At 41.5% G+C, this 18,091-nt stretch overlaps 1 long non-coding RNA gene across 1 annotated transcript; it reads right to left on the bottom strand.

Annotated features, from left to right (window-relative positions):
* LOC109845104 lies at window positions 9,645-9,985 on the bottom strand. Its single transcript, XR_002248219.1, has 3 exons — window positions 9,903-9,985; window positions 9,793-9,818; window positions 9,645-9,704 (listed from the first exon to the last, which is right to left on the bottom strand). It is a non-coding gene; the product is annotated as an uncharacterized LOC109845104 (long non-coding RNA).

An 18,091-nucleotide genomic window follows, 5' to 3' on the forward strand; every position in this document is an offset into this window, starting at 1 on the left:
ATTCAAATGCTAATTTCATTGTTTTTATTTATTAAACTTCAAATATACTATAGTAATGATTTTATGGATGTTATTCTCAATTTTGTAATTTATTTGTAAAACTGAAGAAAAAAACAAAAACTTAGAATACATTGAAACTTGGAAAGTCCAACATAGCTTGCAAGATAATTTTATGTTACTATAAATGTATTCAAATGCTAATTTCATTGTTTTTATTTATTAAACTTCAAATATACTATAGTAATGATTTTATGGATGTTATTCTCAATTTTGTAATTTATTTGTAAAACTGAAGAAAAAAACAAAAACTTAGAATACATTGAAACTTGGAAAGTCCAACATAGCTTGCAAGATAATTTTATGTTACTATAAATGTGCTTATTTCACGATTCATCAACTGAAACTGATTTTGAAATGTTGATCAATCTTTGTTAAATATAGTAATATATATTCTCTTGATGTCCTATCTTCTATATTAGGTAGCGTCTAACCATGTATTGGGTATTATATCATCTCATTATTTTCTCCTTAATTTTTTGTCCTTATTGAGACTCTCCCCATTTAGTTTCTAGCTTGTATAAATGTATGTAATCATCCTCTTTTTGACGAAAAAACAAGGGTTAAACCCTGTTCATTAAAAACCAAAAGTATCAAGGTATAGTTTAATTACAAAAACAAGGACATGAACTGTGTCCAGATGTTGCAGGATAGAAAATAGAATTTCTACTAATAGTGATGTATAACTTTCTTCTTCCAAAGATCTGTGAAGATGAAGAGTGAACTTTGCCGTCATTCATCATTGACAAAGATTTAAGGAAGAATCAAAGCCAGCTATACATATACTTAGTAGAAATTAAACTTTCTATAATCAACAAGGAAGGATAAAAAAGAGCTAAAGACTGGATTATGTACAAAAACTACCTAAGAAGCATAACAGTAAAACGAAAACTACTTCATACTGTCTTCAAACATTGGTTCTAGATATCGGATGGTCATGCAGCCTTTGCAGAAAGATGTATTGCCGCCAATCCCCCCAGCACCTGACCAATCATACAACCTAGAAATAATCTGGTTAACGATCATCTTATAAGAGAAGTTAAAATGTTCAAACAGAGCTTTGTTTCTAGTAATCCATAGGTTCCAGGAAACATTTGAGAAGATAGCACGCCATATATATCCTTTACTTCCTCGTAAATTCTAAACTATTTGTATCAGATCTTCAAAGGAGGTTGGCCATAAACAAGAGAGATAATATTCTTTTAAGTGTTTCCATACTTGATTAGATATTGAACAAGAGAAAAACAAATGATCTGTAGTTTCTGAATCTATTCCACAGAAAGTTATTGGCATCAACGAAAACATGTATACGTCAGCGTGCATGGTACACGGCAAGATCACACAAAACAAATAGAGCAAACGAAAACCCAAGCAGAAAACAATACGGTAACAGAAATGACAAAAGGACGTACAACTAAAAATCTAACAAAATCAACATGTGAAAACACTACTAAAACATGATAATCATAAGGCTAACTGCACACTGTAACCGGGTCGAATACTAGCCATCATAAAACTCACTGGTCCACATCTCATACTGAGTCAACACTCATATCATCGGATAACTGACTGTTCACAAATCTCCTATGTGCATCCAATCCCGCTACACATACGGCTAGAGGACTACACACAAACCATTTTCTGCCTGGTCCGAACTCAAGCAAAACTCAGGTGACGAATTAAATTCCCACTGACCAAAGTGAGGTACACACTTCACTTTAGCCCAACAAACCAACCCCAGTGGTGACACCAACCACTGGCGCAAGCCTGGAAGATACATCAACAGTCACATCCGATCACATGAACAAAGACTTTCCCATCCTAACTCTTCTCATTTTTCTAAGTCAAACATCATAATCCATACTATATCTCTAGTTCACCTCCTAAATTCAGTCAACGCACCAACACGTGTCACTAGGTCTGTTCATGACGCATTACGCACGAGGCCACTAAGCTTTAGTAGTCATAGTACCTTTCCCTTTTGATCGGGAAGATTGGTCTTGGCCCCGTTGCGCATGTTGCGTATGCTTGCTTTCTTCTTCAGCTTCGACCCTGACAACTATTTCTTGAGCATGTTCGTCTTGGGAGACTAGTTGCCTCCAGGAGCGGCACTCTGCAACTCCCATTTAGGCTAGGAGTTTGGTTTATAAGTTGTATCAACAGGTTTCCACCAGAGTGGACTGTGTCATACCTATCAGATATCGCAGAGCCACGCTTCAGAACCTCTCGATGAAGGCTTTGATGGGCTCTCCCTTCTTCTACTTAGTGGCAAGAAGGGTAGGGACATAGACTTATGTTCGTCTTCAAAGAATTTTGACAGGAAGAGTCTCTCTAGATCCGCCCACTTCTAGATACATCCCCCAGGCAGTTTTATGAAGCATTCAAAGGCAATCCCCTTGAGGGTGCCAATAAACAAACGAGCCAATATTATGTCGTTTGATAACATATTCCTAGTCTGTGACTTGAAATAGTAGATATATCAGTTCGATGACCCTGTGCCATCAAAAGCTTGTAGGGTTGGGACTTTGAATTTTGGAGGATAAGGGACTGTATCCTATTTAACAGGATAGTGCCTGACAACTCCTTCATCTTGGAGCTCGCTTCTATTGGTAATAGCATTGAGGCGGGCTTCTAGTTCTTTCATTTTCGCAGACTGGAGATTCTGCTTGTTCTTAATCTCTCTCCCTTCTTCAGAAGTAGATTCCAGGTTGTGAGCTTCTTGGTCAGAGGCAGCATTATCAAACACTTTTTCTTTCCCTTTGCTTATGGGAGGTCGGGATGAAGACATTCCTTCTCTTCGGGAAAATTCTTGCATGGGCAGCGAATTTGTCTTCTGGGATTTAGCCATGTCTGCAACAATTTGAGCCATCAGGATCCGGTGTTCATCGATGATCTCCTACTGAGACTTGATCATAGCTTGCTGCTCATCAAGTCTTTTCACAAGATCATCAGGGTGTCCCGCCATATAAGCGGAACTCTCATGTTCTATGAAAGAGCTAGAGGATTGAGATTCTGTGATGCCTGAGTGTTCATCATCAGACTCAATTCCTTTATCTAACATTCGGTAGTTGACAGGAGGGATGACTCCCTTTTGAGTTCGAGTGTGTTGATAGATTCCATCAGACTTACTCAGGATCTCTTTCAAGCCAGTAGATCGATCCGTCTCTGACTCCTTGGAGCTAGGGATTGATGATCTCCCTATACTCACAATGTTACAAGTGACTCCAAAGTACTATTCTTCCAAAGTTGTCTTCTTGTGGGAACGTTGTCCCTTGTACGGGGTAGACAATGAGACGTTCGTTAGTCGGCTAAATACTGATGGCCTAGTTACAGGTGCACAACATAGACATTCTGAAAGGACTGTAGAGATAAGTCGCTTGCATTGGCAGGCGGGAGTGACTTGTTGAACAGCTCTGTCTCTTGATAGGAACTCTCTCAAGTTTGTTGTAGAGACTCGAGTTGAGTTACTCACAGTTCGTGAGGTTTTTCTTTGAACCCCCGATCTTTGGCTGGATGGGACTAGTTCTTGATGGACATGGATTTGAAGTCCATGTCGGTCACCTTGAACATGACTTGACACATTGCGTTTAGTATTAATAATGCAAGTCATGTTTTAACACTGAATTGCGAGGGTTGTGTTTGAGAGCAGGGATGCGAGGGTCGTGTACAATGTCCATAATGCGAGGTTCGCATTTTGACTGAGCAATGCAAAGCTAAGGTTCACGTTCAATGCAATTTTAGCTGTGGAATGCAACATTGAGGGTTGCGTTCAGTCTGGCTTTCGTGAGGTTTGCGTTTGGGCACATAAACACGAGGCTCGCATTCTTCAGTAGAAACGCGAAGCTCAGGGTCACATCTCGGCTCACAAATGTGAAGTTCACGTTGGTTGGTTGATCGGCTTTCTCTAAGATGTGCTCGTCATAGGGTTCTTCTCATTCAGCAAATAGCATTCTTCTTCACCTGAGTTGAGGCTTTTGCAATAATGTTACCATCTGTATTGATCAGGTTAGTCGCAGCAATAGGTCTCTTGTGACCTGATACCTTTTGTTAAGGTACGGGTGGAAGGTCCTCAACTCGCTTGGCGAGTTAGGCTGAATTAAAGTATTCTCCTTCAGAGGGGGGGACTGTATGAATAGTACAACCCTAAGGAGAGATGCTCCCATGGTGAGTCCATAGTAAGAGGAGGATTAGTTTCCTTAGAGACCTTACGGACCTTGCGCATAGCCTTAGGCCTAAGGGATCTGATAGAAAGGAGTTCCTCATACTTACTTTGATCGTACTCTACAGTAAGAGTTTCAATGGTTGTTCCGGCGAGCTTAGTGTCAGATTGCGCCACCACTTTCTCTTTGGTGAAAAAGGAAGTCCCCAGCAAAGTCGCCATATTTTGTTTGCGGGAAAATTTAAAGAAAATGATGAGAATTGAAAATTACAAAATATCTCTAACTGACTTAGACAAAGAAATTACAATCTCTCAAAATATAAAAACCTCTCTAATTGACTTAGACAAAGGCTATTACAATCCTTTTATCGGATTCCCGATTACAAAAGAGAGAAAGATCAAGGAAGATCCTTCCCTTTGTTTAATACTGGATCCTTCATAATGGCAGTGAGAGCTTGAATCTTGTATCTTATTGACGATCCGAGCCTCTCTCAGCCTTCCCTTTGTTTAATACGAGGGACGAAGTTCTGCTTAGGGAGATTCACTGCCAGTTGGCCTCTCTCAGCCTTCTTCCTCTTGAGGAAGCGTTGGACTTGCTCCCCGTTCACCTTCAGATCTTTCCAGGTTTTGGACGATGATGTTCCCATGGCTTCTAGCACATCCAAAGAGAGGTTGGTGTGACAAGTTTGGAGGATGAACTCCTCCGTGACTGGGTCTCGACAATTCATTACCTTGTTTCAGAAGCGTTTAATGAAGTTATCGATCGTTTCTCCGTCTTTTTGCTTCTTGTCAAATAATGTGCTGATTAACACCTCAGTGTCATCATGGAAGAAGTTGATAAGAAACATACTCTCCATATCGTTCCAACTATTGATACTTCCTAGCTTGAGATGACGATACCAATCGAAGGCAGCTCCGCGAAGGATGCTAACGAATGACCAAACCATTAAGGGTTCATTACCAGAGATCACACCTAGGTGGGACTTGAACTAGATTAAGTGCTGAGTGGGGGAGCCTCTCCCGTGAAATGGCGTGAAGTTGATTAGATTAAACTTCACCGGATATGGGATCAACTCTCACTCTCTTGGATAGGGATACGGAACACCGGTCTTCTTTACCTCTTGAGTAGACATCAATGCATTGATCTTGCTCTCCAGGTCTTTTATTTTCTCGTACTCACCTGTATTTTTCTTTAGATGATTTCGGGGATGAACAACTGGACCACCCCCAGCATTGTTATCCTCAGTAGGACAACCCCCAGCATTTTGGTCAACAGGAGGGGTATTAGCGTTGGGATTTTCATCCACGTCTGAATCTCTACCTCCTTGATTAGTAGCATTGCGACGGCTAGATTCACCAATCTAGTTTGATAAGGCTTGAATCTGTTGGTCGTGTACTTCCCTCATTGCTACATGGTCAACTCCATCTCAGCTTTGAATTCTTCTTTCTGCTTTGCCAAAGCTTCTTGAAGTAACTGAGCCATTTGCTCAGCGTTGATCATGAACGCTTCACGTGATCACCCCGTGCTAGACACCGTATTGTCAAAAGTAATTGCAGAGTTGGAATCTGATACTTTATCATCTGAGGAGTGTCTAGGTCTGATAGTACCCGACCATAACCAAGTGAGACGCTGGGATGCCCCTAGAAAGGGATCGGGACTGGAACGTCATATTGACTTTCCCTTATCAGCCATGTTGATGGTAATTTCTGGGAGTCTGTCATCCTGACCGACTGATCTTCTTTTGCGAAAGTGTCTTGATTTAGATTTGGGCGCTTCAGTGGAGATCCTTTTGAATACTGAGACCCTCCGTGAAGCAGTCCTGCAACAGCTACATACTGATAATACTGCCCCAATTAACTTTTTACACGAACAATGAGAGTCCAATTCCGGGATACTTCGCTTTTGAGATTTCATCATACCCATAGCCTGATAGTGCAACTCATTGGCATTGTAGCCGGAGCAACCTAAAAGTTGTTGACTTGATTCCCCAGGTATGACATTGTCATGTAACGGACACGTCTCCTTTCGGGGATGTAATGCCTTATTGGCATTCTTAGGAGTCACACATTTAGACCCACCCCCTTGCGAGTATAGAATATCAACGGGCTCCTAAACCTAGACAAGCAACCCCAAGCGGGCGGTTATGGGTGTTTTCCCGATATGGGATGGCTTTAACTTGTTGGGAGGACACGTATGACCCCCATCCTGAAGAGTCGCTTGGAATTTGTTTACCGGACCCAAGCGTTATTTAACTGGAGCATTCCCCCTAATCCTCGTGCAAAGGACCAAGGTGATACACCATCTTCATTTTGAATTTGGACAGGTCCACGCTATCATGAGGCTTCACCAGAGGTACATGATCAGATGGAGCTGGATTGAAGGCTGTTGGAGGCTGAGAAACACGTGCGGAGCTAGGACCAAGTGCTAAACACACTTGGTGTTTTGCAACAGGTAGAGGTGTTTCGGCTATTTTCGATGCTGTTTTCGGCGTTGTTTTGGCCTTCGGCACCCAGACTTGTTTAGATTTCAGCGATTCTTTAGCCACCTCTTCTTTCTGTAGCTCTTGTACCTTCTGCACGAGAATTCGTGCATGAGCGAGAAGTGTGCGACGCTTCTGGATGCGCTCCTTGAGAGTCAGATGGGTTTGTTCAACACGAACCCACTTGTTGGTTGATGGTTTGGAGGAGGGATCAGTTGCTTGTTGTGGCTGCGGCTTAATTGCTTGGCGCCTCCTGAATTCTAAGTCCGCTTAATAGCGGAGTCCATCCACCTGCCCCAGAGTTTTAGCAAACTGACGGGCAAGATGTTGGTGCTGCTTCTGATGATCCATCTTCGTCAAAATTGGCTCAGCTTCAACGGCCAACTCCTTGATTGATGAGGAGTTGTTCTCAGCATTAGATCCGACTTGCTTAGGTACCAGAGAGGTGATAGGGTGAGAATCAGCGCTCTGTGTCTTCAGATCCAAAGACTAACAGACCTTCTTCAACAAAGAGGTCTTCCTGCGCTTGCATGGAGAGGAGGATCCAGAGGAGGAGGATGAGACATACTCCTCAACTTCTGCTGGTCGAACTCATATTCGAACTCTGCTTCAATCAGGATCTTGATCTTTGGTTGCGACACTCCGGTCTCGGCAACGAGACCATCGGCTCCCACTGTGGTTGCCAGTGTGTTTACATCGGAAATTGATTTCATTGCTGAATCCATTATAATCGTTTATTGACTTTTACAGATTTAAAAAGATGAGTCTTTTTATAAGACTTCTTTACATAAAAGAAACAGATCAACAATTCTCTAGAAACACACGCAGAGGATGTTTATCACATGCTGCTTGTATGGAGTCTTTGCCTGTGCCAGGGTTTATCTGTGGACCACCGCGGATCAGATTTGGTTGATTTCGTTGTCCCACAAAAGAAATAAGAAATTGAAGTGAATGACTCAACAAGGTGAGGCAAACACTCTTCTTGATATCAAATCAAAGCTTGATCTCAAGGGAAGTAGGTAACAGGTGCTGAAGGGGCTATAGATCTGCCGAACTCCTCCTCTTTATGCTGAAGAACTTAAAGATCTCTCTTCCTCCTCTCTGAAATTCGTGCTCCTTTGTTGCTCAAAATGACAGAGCTTCGCCTCTAGCTCGAAATTCCCGATTACCCGTGCATAAGGGCCCTAAGGTTGTATTTATAGGCTTCCGGATGCCCTGTTTTCAGATAAGAACCCAAGATTTGACCCTTATCTTCGATTTAACAACTCTCCCACATTTAAGAATAGTCTCAAGATAGTTGGGGAGGTTCCAGAACCGTCGAAACAGATCAAAAACCACTGAAACGCGTTCCGAGAGTCCTGACAGGTGTGAAACACCAATGGTGTTTCACATCAGGTGCAAAACACCAAGGGTGTTTCGCACTACAGGTGCAAAACACCAAGGGTGTTTCGCACTACAGGTGCAAAACACATGGTCGCTTGTCCGTCGTTTCACCATTTCGCATGTTCCGTTGACTTGTACGCTTTTCCTACTCGCTTCATGTATTTGTTTGGTTCTTTACGGCATCGGACAATCCTATTTGACTCGGATAATGGCATTCATCACCTTCTCTTAATCTCGAGCTGTGTGCGAAAACCTATAGATAATTTTTAACGTCTACAGATACCCCCTCCAAAGGGTTTCAGTCTTATTCTTTCATGGAGGAACCTAGAATACTTTGGATATGATACACCCAGCCTTTAATTCATTAACTTCTTTAGCTTTCAGTTTATTTAGTATTTTGTCGAATAGCTAAAATTCTTCCGGTGCTGCGTTTATCGTCTGACCGTTGTCGAAATCTTAAACTAAAGTTGGTGTGTTAATTTCTAAATTTAGCTCGTGTCATTGGATCAACGTTGAACTGATCATCTTCGTCGAGAATTCGTATCTGAATCACAATTGAACTCCTGGGAATTATCCTTTGACCTGGAATTTCATCCTAAGCCTTATTTCAGCGAAAATCATCAACGTGTTGACCGGTGTAGATCTTCATTACAACGTGTTGATCGGTGTTGACTCTCATTTGCAATGTGTTGACTAGTATTAACCGTCGTTGACCCTCATTTGCAACTCATTGACCGTCGTTGACCCTCATTTGCAACGCGTTGGCCGTCGTTGACTCTCATTTGCAACGCGTTAACCGGTGTTGACTTTTTGTTTGTAATGCGTTGACCGGTGTTGACTCTCATCTGTAATGTGTTGACTGGTGTTGACTTTTATTTACGATGTATGGACCGGTGTTGACTCTCATTTGTAACGTGTTGACCGACGTTGACTCTTCATTTGTAATGCGTTGACTCTCATTTGCAACGTGTTGACTGGCATTGACTCTTCGTTTGTAACGCGTTGATCGGCATTGACTCTCATTTGCAATACGTTGACCAGCGTTAACTTGTGTGAACACAGTTTATACTCATACGTTGACTGGAATCTACACAGTTTAAGCTCTTAAGGCGTTGGAGTGCGGAGAATCAGTTTATACTCGTATACTCCTTGGAGTTTCGGGAATCAGTTTAACCTTGTGTACCCGTTGGAGGTTCAAGGAGATACAATTTATACTAATATACTCATTGAAGTGAATACGGGCTTCAAATACACTAAAACCGTCAAAAATAGCTGATAATAGGTACAAACAGCACTACAAAAAAACCGGGACACACCCCTTCAGGCGCGAAACACGTGTGGTGTTTCGCATATGTGCGAAACACGTGTGGTGTTTCACATATGTGCGAAACACCACTAGTGTTTTGCTCAAGCGAAACACAAGTTGTGTTTCGCATGGGGGTGAGTGAGGGGAGAGAGAATGTGAAGGGAAGAGAGAGAGTGTCTGGTTCTAAGGAAAGAAAGAGAGAGAGAGAGAGAGAGAGAGAGAGAGAGAGAGAGAGAGAGAGAGAGAGAGAGAGGGTGTACTGAATGTTATTGTATAGAGCCACTTCATCAGTTGAAGGCTTTGCAATGCACCAAGTTTTCTGTAATTATATCAACAACGTGACATGAAAGATTAATTCAGTGTACATATTTCAAAAATCATGTTTTGGTTAAGGGGTTTTTACATACCTGGCAATTATTCTGCTCAACATTTCCTGCGACAAAAAATTAAATAAAGAAAGAATAGTATTAGCTAATTTTATAGTAGGAGAAACAAAGCAAGGTTAGTAAATACTCACCGTGACCGAGAGAGAGGAGAACAAGTAGGTAAAGAAAGACGAGAGAAAGAGATGACGAGGTCATTGCTTTTAACTGAAGGGGAGGAGGGAGAGAGAGAGGAGAAGGAGAGAGAGAGAGAGAGAGAGAGAGAGGGTCTTTTGTTCAAGGGTTTTTCAAAACCCTCCGCCCAAAACCGTTTTCATCTCCCTCCCCTCTTCTTCTTCCTTCTTCTTTTTTCGAACTCTCTTCTTTCTCAAACTCCTCCAAACCCATACTTTCTCCTCTTTAAGAGTTCTAAACCCACTCATATTAACCCCATTAAATCCCTTAAAACCCTCAAAACATTCGACCAAGGTCTCCTCTTTCAAGATCTAGGGCAAGCTCTTTGAGTTGGGTTCTTGGCATTAGGTTGAAGTTTCTTGAGTTCAAGCCTCTTCTTGGGTAAGCTTTTATCCATAGCTTTGATTTTGTATGTTTGATTTGATTCAAAAGATCATGCGTTTGGATGTAAAGATTGTAACTTTGATATAAATTTTGAAGGAAAGATTGAAACTTTGATATGAGTTTGTGTTCATGACCGAATTTTGAATGGGTTTGATGATGAGTTTGGCCAAAATTTTCGAACTTGGGTTCCCATGGCTGAAACTTGATATGAGGGGGTTGGGTATGATGACCAAGTCATGAACTTGGGTTTGATGTTGTTTCCATCCTTCATTGTGGCCAAGCTTGAACTTGACTTCATGGCCGAAATTTTGATGAGCTTGGGTTGTATGCATGGTCAAAATTTTGTGAATGGGGGGATGATGATGTGACCGGAATTTTGAACTTGGGTTTATGGATATTTTGTTCAAAGTTTGAGTTTGAGGATGATGGGTATAATGACCAAACTATAAACTTGAGGATGATGGATTCCCCCCTTCAACCATGGTCGAAGTTTTGAACTTGGGTGAGAGGTATTTTGTGTAAAATTGATCAAAAATTGAACTTGAGGGGTTTTGGATGAAAAATTAAACCGATCATTTGTATGTATGAATCCCGTAGGTTTAATTAGACTCCAACCATAAAATCCCATTTTGTTTGTAGGATTTCGGCTAAAGTTCATAATTTCCTTTTTAATTTTGGGTTTCTGAATTGGAAATTGTACCTGAACCGTTAATTTTTAATGCAAGTTAGCAATGTCTCCGAGGTGGCCACGTTTTCACAGGAGTCAATCGGCCACTCAGCATATTAAGAGAATGGCTCTCGCAGCTTCTTCATATGGGGGTGAGCCTTTATAGCTCTTGTGAACTCAAATTAATATTTTGAATATTGCACCCTTGTTTGTCTCCTTTGCGAGGCATTCGAGAAGAGCAAAAATCCTCCTTTATAGGGATTAGCGCTTAAAAGACGTGTTTTGTTTCATCAAAACACGTTCTAAGGCAAATGAGGTGATTTCATGTTGTATTGCACTCTGTCGGGCGAGGAATATTATCATGTTATCTACGCGATAATGTACATTCTTCCTTACGTGTGAAACAGCTGAAACCATCTCGCCAATTTATAAGGTAATGACTCTATCTCGCGAATTTGCGAGATGAGTTCTACTTCTTGTATTTCCTTAGAAATATTTTTCTGACTGTGTTTTATTTGTTTAAGTTGAATTCCCCTCGGATGTGTTCTCGTCTCACGCGGAAAGTGGTGGTAGCAGCGAGACTTTTACTACTGTTGACAATGCACCACTCGTCGCCATTGCTCCTCAATTCGATCCGGATAGGCCCGAGGAAGTTCCTTGGCTTGTACGAGATGGGGATCGTCATGCACTACGACGACTAATTACTGACACCCTCACTTACTAAGGATCCCAACTCTACTCAAGCCCTGAAGAAGCCGGACTACTTGTTTGGTGATCATGTTGAAGACCCGTATATGCTAACCCTTGAGGATGAGCATTAGTTGAACGAGGATGGTAGGAGTTTGCTATATATTCCCCTATTCCGCGTTAATATACCCTTGCACGTTTGAGGATGCAAGCTGTAACTCGGGTGATGCCTTGGCATTTCACGGATGATCATGAGTGAGTCCATTGTGGGTTCATTACTTATCATCAGACCCCGGGTTCTGGTGGGCGAGACTTTATTTGTGGTCTCTAACCAGGCATTCTGGGACTTGATATAGCACCGCCAGATGAGCTATTGATAGTCGCCAACACGGTGAGGAATCGGCTTGCCAGACTTGGGAGGGAACTCCCTGTGACAAGATATAGGTGTTATGGATGGGTACACTCACCGGGGAAGAAGTGGTGGACCCATATGACGAGTTATGTTCTTGGACGCTGGGGTAATGAGTTGAAGAATAGCGGATTATATACACTGATACGCACCAGTATGTATAGATTGTTGATCAGCAAACACCATTTCTTGGCATTGTTGGAGCTTTATAATCCTAACACCAACACTTTTCTAACTCACAATGGAGAGTTAGGGTTGGCTCTTCATGAGACGTAGAAGGTTTCTGGACTTCCTATAGGCGATCATCAATATCAGGAGTATTTTCCCCCCAACCGGCAGCTGAGGTAATTGGAGAAAACCTCTCCTAATATTCATGACACGTTGTAGGATCTTACGTGTCATTATTATACGCTTTAGCTAGCATAGGTGTTCTGGTGAAGAAGACATCACCACAGCTAAGCCTGAAACAATTCACCGACTACCTATTCTAGCGCCTAGAGGATAGTTCTAGTGAAGCAATTTTTGAGTTAACTCATCTAACTCCCTCAGAGATCAATAACTTGATTGAGAAGATAGGTGCTCAATCATACACTACTTCTGCCGTCGAGGGCAAGTTTTCAGCGAGGACCAAGTTCCAGACATTCTTGTGGCATGCCCAGAAATGGATTCGGCCCATGACTCTTCTTGCAGGATATATTACCATTTGGCTAAAGAAGTGCGACGTACCTTATCAGTTCTCCACCGTCTTATAGATTGAGGTTCTCTTCATGTCGTCCAGCTTGCTTATGGGAAGGACATTTCCTTACTTCCGGTGATGGTCGTCGATATACACAGCGGGCTTCAATACTTAGTTTCTGGCTTCACACAGGTGGAGCGTAAGCCATCGACGGAGATCCCACCTGTCAAGGTCGAGCTCCTGTATACTTATCTGATAGCGTGGCTTGTTCTCCATTGTCCCGACCTAATGTCAGCACTAAGCATCGCAGATCCTTCCATTCCTCTCTTGTAATCATTAGAAGAGAGCAGGTGGGTAGCGAGAAGTTTCCTTGAGGCAAGGCAAAAGCTTCACATCCACAAATGCTGGGAATTCTTCAAATGCTTCCCTCGTTTCTTTGACTATTATAATGATTTGCTTATTGATGAAGAGAGGCCAAGGACAGGGCATACTATCCTTGATATTGGTTGCTTCCGGGGCATACTCATCCTTCATGTGAAGGAGCGCTATCACATAGAGCCTTACCTGCCATGTCGATTCGCTCGTCAGTTTGGTTACGACCAACTATACGTTGGGAATCCAAGTCGAGAGCTGAGGACTGAGGGCGGTCTTATCAATGGTATCCAAGCGTGGCTTTGGAGCGTGACTGGTTGCACGGTCGCTACTTTCGCCCTCCCTACGACAGGACGTAAGACACAACTTACTTTTTTCTGCTACAAGTGGCTCATTGTTGCGAATGAGCCTGTGAGGTTGAAGCACATTACAGAGTTGGAGGCTGAAGAAGAGGTTAGGGCCGCCACTAAGACCATCCGTGACATTGAGCTTCCGGGGAAGTGGGGAAAGAAGTCTGCCAGACCCTTTGGCAAAGGCAAACAGATGGTAGAGGATGAGGAGGAGCTCCTTCCCACTTATGACGAAGAGGATACCTCAGAAGAAGACATTGATGATGGTGGAGATATTGAGATTGAGGGTGGTGAGGAGGTTGTCGAGCCAGGTCTGTCTGACTCCTTCTTTTCCTCGAAATCACTTACGAACCTGGTGATCATTTGCCAGGTTTGTCCATTTGCTTTGTTTAAGCCTCAGAAAACTTCAAAGAAGTCGAGGCAGGATGTTTTATTTACTATCCTAACAAAATGACAAATGTCCTTCCAGGTGAAGCGGTTGAAGAAGAAGAGCCTCGTCCCTTCCTTCGTACGAGATCTCGATCCGCTGCCGAGGCTTCTTCACGGGTTGATTAGCATGTCAAGTTTGGATAGGAGAGACATGTTATTCACAATGAGGCTCGATATCTAAAGTGGAAGAAACAATGCACAAGTCACATATCGATCCGCGCACTTTTGAGGCGGAGTCATTCGGCAACACACCTACCAGCGGAGAAGGTAACGTCTCGCCTTTGCGTATCCTTTGATCATTTTACTTATGAATTCTTCAGATCTAATCACATTTGTGTTCTCAGGGTGTCACGAAGGAGGTGTATTCACATATGACCCTCTCTTTCTTGACTTTGCTCATTTCAAAGGCCAGAGCTTCGTGCAACAGATGCATGAGGCTATTGGTGAGGAGCCCGTGCATGCTAGGGCTGGTGAGGGTGCTGGTGTTGGTGAGCTTGATCCAGCTACGAGGATCTCCAGCCCAGGTATATCTAATATCGATAATACACCATTCAAATGGCAATTACGGGAGTTGAACAATTCCTAATCCATGGATCCGCTAATTGTTTCTATGCTTCATGCTCTTGTCGAGACTGGGGAAGTTGCTGCAGCTACAGGGGGTGAATCCGATCTCTACTCATTCTGAATTTCAGCTTTCCTTCCTTCTGCCTAACCTCTATCTTCCATAAATATGATTATGGAGGGTTTAGCTGAGGATGAAACCCTTCATGATACTAACATCGAGGAGTTGGGTGGGCACACATTTGATCCGACTCCGAGCTCCTCCAAGCCTGACGATATGTTGCTTGACAATATGTTATCGGAGCAAGCTCATCACGAAGCTGTAGGACCATGCATGGAGGCTGGTTCATCTATAGGTAGGGATTTTTATTGTAACTTTGTCGCAATTCGTTTGTCAGTCCTTACTTAACCACAAGGGAGTTTCGATTGTAGGACCAGCCAGCAGAGCTGATGCAGCTACAATCATCGGTGCTTCTAATCAGCCTGAGGATCTTGGCTTCCCACCATTGGAGGTGGCTATGGCCACAACCCAGCCACCGACCTTTGAGCTTAAGTCTACTGTTCCCTCGGATCTGATGATTACAGAAGCTATCATTGTAGGGGGTAGTCCTACAGTCCCAGTCACGAGACCAGCTAAAGAAGCCGGTACTTCGACGACTATCGTACCTACCACCATTCCAGTGATTCCCAATGTTATGTTGGTAGGGTAAAGCATGGGACGCCAAGCTAAAGGGGCCTTTGCTGATATTAGTAAGTTTTGTTTTGTAACTTGCTTTGAGTTTCCAGCCGATATTTCAGAACGTAATATTTCTCCTTTCTTTTTGCAGAGCTTCCCACATCTTCATATGAGCTTGTCATGGCTTTGCTGAAAGATACTGATCATAGCAAGGAGATTTTTCGTGTGGATCTTGGTCATTTCGTTTCTTTCGTAAGCGGAATGATTGAGAAGATCCTTGATCGAGGATACTCTTTCGATATGTTCAGGCAGTCTCTTGATCATCATATGACGATGCTCAGAGAAGAAGGATATCCAAATTTGGCTGATCTTCTCACCGTAGACTTAGTCATGCTAGAGCGTGAGTTTCGAGAGCTGGGGGAGCTACAGGGTATAGAGTAATAGCCGGAGAATATGGACGGAAAGGATCACAAGTTTTCAGAAGGAAATTTCAAAAAGCAATAACTACAATTCCCCTGGCACTAGCTTGATATATAGGCAGCTAAATCCGTAGCTGTCGACATGTGAACGGTCGGATCAGAATTTGACCAACGGTCAATATTAACTCTTAGAATCTGAAGCGACATCTCAAGGATCGAGGTGCAGCTCACTAACCTTGAACAACCTGTAATCCAGCATGAAAAGCGGAGCTATGACAATCAAAAAGAATGTGTGGTGATGTCAGCCACATGAAATCTGAAAAGACTTTTCAGTTCCCCTATTTAATGCACAATGGCATCTGTCCAGAGGTGTTCTTATTTCACTCAGACTCAGCCCAAGCCGGCTCCAAGTAAAAGGGGCCAACTATTATGGTGTTTTTAGTTGCCAAATTATGGCCATTTGCCAGCAACGGACATGTGTCCTCTGTCATGCACCATTCAATCAAATTGATGCTCAGGACTGCTAGGATCCCGACTTAGCCGACTCGTAGAGTCGATGTCTCCTTAGGTCGACTCAAAGGGCGTTACTTGTTGGTCCTCTTGTCAAAGATGACTCACTACGAGTCCATTCGACCAGTTATTCGACACCTCGTTAGGTCGACTTGAAAGACGTTACCTCTTGACACCCCTCGTTACAAGCCAAAAGACGACTTCAACCTCGAACCCCCTTAGCTGACAGCCTGTTGACGTCACATTAAATGCTTGGCATGTATAATCATTTCTCCATCCCTAACACTATTTATGACACATCAGACCATGCCGGCTTCGTATGTCACCCATCCTATCTCATTAATAACGAAATGACAGCACCCATCCCGTAGTCGATCCACGATCGACACCTGTAAAGTCGACGTTGACTCAGCCGCCAGCTCAGACTCAGCCGAAAAAGACTAAAATGCCCCTCCTGCATGGCTATAAAAAGGGAAAACTATTCCCAATGTAAAGGTAAGCAATATCTCAACATTTTTCTCCATTCCGCAGCACTTCTCATATCTCCACTCAAGCACATAGCTAACTTGATCGTCGGAGGAACAATGGGGGAACCAGTCCATGTCCTCTTACGAGTTATTATATGTGCAAGGACGAACAACCCAACTCCAAATCGGATATTCGGAAAAGTGAGTGACCCCCATATGAGAGAGAGAGAGAGAGAGAGAGAGAGAGAGAGAGAGAGAGAGAGAGATACGTATGCTTCGTACCAAGCACAAGTTTTTGTGCTTAGTAGTGAGGTGACATATTTCTCTCCACTCATTAAAATCGGGACCCACATTCAGATGGGTTGGGGAGTGGTTAGAAATTAGAATGAGTGAATGAGAATATGACACCTCACTACCAAGCACAAAATTTGTGCTTGGTACCAAGCATATCTAATTTTCTCATATAGAGAAAAATGGGTATGCTTGGTACCAAGCAAAAATATTGTGCTTGGTAGTGAGGTGTCTCATTCTCATCCACTCATTGTCATTCCCAACCACTTCCCAATCTATGTGAATATGAGCCCCAATTTTAATGAGTGGTGGGGAACGAGATATCACACGACACATACTAATCTTATCTATCTATATTATAATATATTATATATTACTATATTATATATATATATATATAATATGTGTATATATATATATTATATAGTATATTACTATATATATATATTTATATATATATATATTATTATTTTTATATATTATATTATAATATATATATTTATCTACTATCTAATATGATATATATGATTATATATCTATATATATATATATATAATTATATCATATCATATATAATATATAATATACTATATATATATATATATTTATATATAAATTATATATATTATTAAATATATTAATATACTATATATATACTATATATATAATATATTATATATATATTAATATATATCTATACTATATATATATATTATATAATAATATAATATATATGATTAGTATATTATATATTATTTATATATATATATTATATATATATATATATATATATATTTATTTATATATATATATAATATATATTCATTAGTACTATAATATATATATGAGATTACATGGGGTATATATGTCAATATGAAGATTTTACTCAAATATATCAATGATGTGGCACAATCTCCACTAAGTTAGTTGCATGGAGAGCTTCTCTTCCTACTTTATTCATATGGTAAGATTGCTGCCACATTCATTATTTACGAAGGGAATCCACTCTAATACGTCATTTAGAATACCTATTAGACTCTCTCTCTCTCTCTCTTCTCTTCTCTCTCTCACCATTAATCTATATATATATATATATACTATATATATGATACTATAATATAGGGGTATATACTATAATATATATATATATATTAATATAATATTCATAGTAATATACTATATATATATAAAGAAAATGGAATATGCTGAGGTACCAAGCCACAAGTTTTATGCTTAGTAGTGAGATATTCT

This window comes from Asparagus officinalis, chromosome 6 (assembly GCF_001876935.1).
Source record: "Asparagus officinalis chromosome 6, Aspof.V1, whole genome shotgun sequence".
Lineage (NCBI taxonomy): Eukaryota > Viridiplantae > Streptophyta > Magnoliopsida > Asparagales > Asparagaceae > Asparagus > Asparagus officinalis.